The sequence below is a fragment of the Ixodes scapularis genome, unplaced genomic scaffold (genome assembly GCF_016920785.2).
Source record: "Ixodes scapularis isolate PalLabHiFi unplaced genomic scaffold, ASM1692078v2 PGA_scaffold10__122_contigs__length_95168666, whole genome shotgun sequence".
Lineage (NCBI taxonomy): Eukaryota > Metazoa > Arthropoda > Arachnida > Ixodida > Ixodidae > Ixodes > Ixodes scapularis.
This window is the reverse complement of record NW_024609836.1, coordinates 63,031,227-63,036,585: the sequence shown is the minus strand read 5'-3', so window position 1 is coordinate 63,036,585 and position 5,359 is coordinate 63,031,227. Positions and strand designations below refer to the sequence as shown.

The following is a 5,359-nucleotide window of genomic DNA, read 5'->3' as shown; positions in this document are numbered from 1 at the left end:
CCAATGTTTAGGTTACAGAGGCAATGTTGGCGTTCGTCTCGGCCGCTGCTCCCGAATCGTCTCGCTCCGTGTAGGTTTGTGAGTGGCCGACTCCGTGTGCTCCTCTCCCTGGCTCCTCCTCGCGGCGCAGAACCTGCATCGCGTCTGCCGGAGAAAGTTTCTGCAGTTTCTTTCACACGTGGAACCAAGAATCGCGATACAAAATGAACCAGCGAACACAAAAAACACAACGATGCGCCATTTTTGTTTTGATCGTCCAAAAACAAACCAAGAAAACTACGTGCCGTTGCCAGATTGAACGCTTTTCAAGTCAATCTCCCGCCAAAAATCCGCGAGTGAAAAAGGCGCTCGACTTTATCAGTCTGCCCGTCCGCGGACGAGGCGCGGATCGCAGGAATCGGTGACGTGCCGGTCACGTGGTACACGGTCCGCGGACGGAATTCGCGATTCGGTCCCTCGTGTGAATCGGCTATAAACAGCAGGCCGAATGTCGACCCCCACTGCGCACGGGGTCTTTCGAAAATGTAATACAGGGGACATCTTGGTGGAGAGGAACGCGCCCTCCGCTATGGCTGACGGCCGGACCACCACACTGCTGCTAGGTTGCTAAAAAATATATAGCGTTTACTTTTTGACTGCCTCGTACAACACACGGGAAACGATTTTCTTTACTTTTTTCTACGATTGTGCGGTCATTTCGAGCTTTTTTTAATTGTATGCTCTTTTTTTATTTTCAAGGGATTTATCATGTCACTGTTTTTTTTTTTTCTTTTCAGTTAATTGCTCAGTTTTACATAATAACGATGACCCTTAAACAGTTTTACCTAAGAAAATGTTGGGACTTTCGCGCGAATACTTTTTTACGTTCTATTAACCCTCGTTCGTGACAAAAAAAAAACCCTCTGAGTTTTACTTTAAAACATTTGCATGAGGGTGCCCAATTCTGCTATCGACGAGAGAGGCTAAAGCGATACCGATAGTTTGTAAGTTAACTAAAACATAGCCAAATAAATAACTTTAAATTAAAATCCCGGTCACGATGCATGCCACGTCAGGTTCTAGATGTAAAAGAAAATACAAGTATATTTCGAAAAGCAAATATGCCGGTTTGTTGGCATTGCAAGCGGCAATTCAGGTTGGGTGACCTTAGGTGGATGAAAAAACAAAGTTGTCTCTGCGAATGGACTTTCAAACGACAATTTTAATTGGTTTTTGCTCGAAATAGAATTCCCGAACAATACCAGCATTAAGTGGCATCCGGTTCTGCTACGCAGTCCATAGGGGCTATAAAAACCTTGTCGGAAGGTATAGAGATGTACAGAACCAAAGATCTTGTTGGTATTCATTGCAGAGGTGAGCCAAAACACTAACCGTTTTATTTTCTTTGTCGCACTTTTTTTTCCTCAAACACTGACTAAGTTTTACTAACTATTTTGTAAGTAATATATTTTAAATAATGAAGGTTCCCTGCAACATTTACTCATTTCTAATTCAATCTTTAATTACTGTTTGGCCATAAAATGAAACTAAAAGTCCCTGAAATAGTGTAAAAAGTCTAGATTGAATGGCAACATAAAATTGATGCGTTGGATGCAACTTTTTGAACAAAGCATTTCTGTAGGGTAGGGGAGGGTCTATTGTGTTTCCAGAATGATATTTATAATATTACAAAGCAATGTGAGGCACAAAAAGGGTATTTTTGCTACAGTATATTATTTACCGAAGAACTGGAAAAATGGTGGGACACCTAATTTTTCGCCTGTTTTATTTTATTAAATATTTATGGGTAAAGCATCTTGTTTTGTTCATTGTTTTATGCAGGATTGGAAACAAACTTTTCAATATGCTTGGCAGCACTGGAAAATGCTTGATCGTAATTTTAGGTGAGTTGGTTCTTCTATGTGTCAAGCTGAAGTGTTTTGGAATGCTTAATTTTTGACAAGAACAATACAGAGATGCTTGAAAACTCCTCCCCTCAAAAAATGTTTCTAAGTAATGTCTAACCTGCGTCAGGGTTTTCATTATCCCTGCTTCTATGTTGGTGGACGTGGAAAGCACTAAAAAAGAGGAAATATTGGTGAATAGTTAGCTCATTTTCTTTAAAACATTATTACTTTAACCTTTCTTATTTATTTCTCGGGGTCATAAAGTTTTTTAGAATTGACGTTTGTCTTCACTTCGGTCTAGCCGTGCATAAAAATCGAAACTAAGCGCACACAGACCGCCAATGACGTCGATCCTTCCGCCCCATGCACTGCTTTCCACTGCTGACGTCACCTACGGCGCGGACATAAGAGTCGGCACTACCCCAGTCGGCTTCGCTTGTGAATCCGGCTACTCTGTGCACGGAACTTGCTGGGATAGGTAGAGTTCGGTTGGTACTCTAGGCGCTTGAAGTCAGAGACGTGTTGCTAGCAACAGTTCAGAAACCAGTACGTCTCCTTCGCACGGGGCTATGCAGACGTAAAGGTTGTGATAGTCGCTGGCTGCTGTTTTGTCGCATTATTAAGGGAGCCGTGCAGCGATAATGCGTAGGAATGTTTCTCACTTTACACACGCTTACTGGCACTAGTGGGACCCAAGCAAACACGTACGCAACGCCACGGGCCAAACAGCTTCTTCGTCGCCGCGTAATAAACCATATGCGAAATACGCAGCGCCATCTAGTGGGCTGCCAAAGAACATGCTTCGTCTCACCAGCTGGCTTCGGCGCTGGAAAAGGTAGCAAAGGTCAGGACGTGAAACCGTAGTTGTGAAGAATCCTTCGCTCGTACGAGCACTCTCGCAGAGAAAGCGTTTTCGAAAACAGCCCGCGCCCGTGCCTTTGCCGGCACTCACAGCCAAACTTCGAGCAGATGTGTACGTCCGCCATGTTGATTGAGGCGAGAAACCAGCGTCCGGCGGTGCGTCGAGCACGTAAAATAATAATAATAACCCTTAGCTCGCAGGTGTGGGTGAGGATAGTTGACGGCGAGCAGTAGGCCTCGATTGTTACCGACAAGGCTCCGGAATCAACAAACAGCAGAGAAAATTCGACGTAGCAGAGATGGCAGCGCACAGTGTTGCCAGACGTTCGAACATTTTCTCATATGTTCTATTTCAAGGATAAAAGCCAGCGTTTTCTCTCAGTCTCCCTCCCTTTCGCAAAACTTGATGACAACGTTGTGGGGGAGGCATTGTTGGCGTTGTCAACAATTTGATCCCCGCGGTGGCAATATATACGTGCGGCTCACACTGTGAACACGAACGTAGCGTGAGCATTCGATTTGGGCTCGTGACAATCAATGCCTCGACATGCACTTGGGCAGTGACTCGTTGCCGCTCGCTGCGATGACGGCCATATACTCCGTTCGCCCTTAAAGGGGTACGGAAACGATATGACGTGAGCGCGAGCTCTCTACGCCTCGCTTCTAAGTCGGCCAGCTAGAAGCGCGATGCGCGTCGCGCTCGTGACGTCGATAGTTCTCGCACGATCAGGGGTACTGTAGTTGCGAGTCTTGCCGCTTGGTGGCAATAACGCGTGACCATCTCGCCTAGTAGTAATATTCGAGGACTGTGCGCCCTATGGCCAGTATACATAGCTTCCCCATAACGACATTCGCGGTCATGCCGGTATTTTATGTGCCACGAGGGGGGGAAGACAAACACAGCGTTTCAAACCCAGTTACTAATTTTTAATCACCAAACTTCCTCATTATATCTAGCTTTTTTGGTTTGTCATTTATTTTTCGGCGTAAGCTAACGCTGCAATCTCATTGACAGCGGAGCAGCAATGAGATGCTCAGAATTCGCAACGCCATTCGCCCTTTTGAACTGACACGGACTACAATGTCTTAACCACCATTACGTGTTTCAATTTTTTTTTTGTAATATAGAACGACAATATTAGAACACATGTGCTCTTATTAGACTTGAGAGAGAATATATCTGTGCACGTTGTAATGTGCCTCGACGTTGGGAAAGTGTATCATTGGATGTCGCTTTAAAGCCGAAGACTGATTCGCACACTTGTCGGTACTGCTTACGACCGCGAGTGCCTTGTGATCTGAAGGGACGAGAGACTGGCGCCATCTAACGGGGTGCCGGGGAACCCTTGGTCCGTGTGTTTCTCTTTTCTTTTTTTTTTTTTTTTTGCGCATCGCTTTTTCTTTGTTGGCTCTAAAACATCTTTTGGCGATGTTTTGCAGTCAACTGCAGAAGCTTCGCTCTTTAGGGAAATGCAGTTCCAGAATCCCCTCATAGATGGTTCCAGCGTGCCGGTGTGTTTCCTCATAATAAGAGATCACAAGAACTCTGTCGTAAACAAAATGGCAAGCGTGTGAACCAGCCTCGAGTGGTTGCACCTTCGCACGGCGTTTTCGGTCGTGCAAGTGTTTTTATTAAACTTCCTCTCACTTTCAGTTTTGGCCGTGGTCCTTCATGATGTCGTCGGAATCGATGCGGTCAACGGAACTTCCGGACAGGATGCCTGGCAACAACTCATGGACTACTACGCTAAGATGCGGGCATATTATCAGAAAGTCATCGAGGATGCCCGTAACCGAGTCTCCGGGAACGGGACTTCAGCCTAGAAGCATTCCCATTGAGAGAACTACGTTCATTGATGCTAAACCACTGTTTAATTCGAAGTATGCATCTACAATAAAAGTTCTCGAAGGAAGTGTCTGCGGTAAAACTTCTAGATACGACACCGTTATCGAGAGTACACACCGTTGGGACTTGAAAGTAAACATATTTGACAAATATCTGCCTGGTTGGGTGTGAGTTAAAGTCTGAAAATGTATCTCCAACCAAAAATTGAAAAGCAACCCGACGTTTCAAAACCAACAGGGTTTATTCTTCAGGGGTGACTGAAGGCACACGGACACACCGGCAGCTCCCAACCTCTTCGTCTTCAAAAAAGAAAAGAAAAGAAAGAAAGAGAAATGGAAAAATTAAAAGGAGAAGTTAGGAAATTGAAAAAAAAAGATGTAAAATAGCTTGTTAGTTATGAAGATGGTCGTCTCTTCAGCTTTTCCGTCAGGTCACGCGTAGGCCATGAGCGTATACAGAGGGCAGAGCGCCCAGCGACCTGTTTAGGTTTCCTGGCGTGTGCTGGATTTGCCACAATTACAAGAAAAGTCTTCTTAGAAAATTGGGCTCTGTGTCCACCACGTGCGCGTTCGCGAAGTCAATGAGTCGCTGTGTATCTCGTAGGGTATCGCAATGTTCGGCGATGGCGCTGCGCTCACTGTCAAACTTCCGTACGTCGTTCTTGTGTTGGCGGATATGCTCGGGAAAGTTCTTTGTCTCGCCGATGTAGGTTGCGGGGCACTCTGCGCAAGGAATGGTGTAAACCACGCCCTGTGCTTTTTCCTTT

At 45.4% G+C, this 5,359-nt stretch overlaps 1 long non-coding RNA gene across 1 annotated transcript; it reads left to right on the top strand.

Moving 5' to 3' along the window:
* Positions 1 to 1,321: 1,321 nt before the first annotated feature.
* Positions 1,322 to 4,660, top strand: LOC121834857. Its single transcript, XR_006077360.1, has 3 exons — positions 1,322 to 1,353; positions 1,822 to 1,883; positions 4,402 to 4,660. It is a non-coding gene; the product is annotated as an uncharacterized LOC121834857 (long non-coding RNA).
* The last annotated feature ends 699 nt before the right edge of the window (positions 4,661 to 5,359 follow it).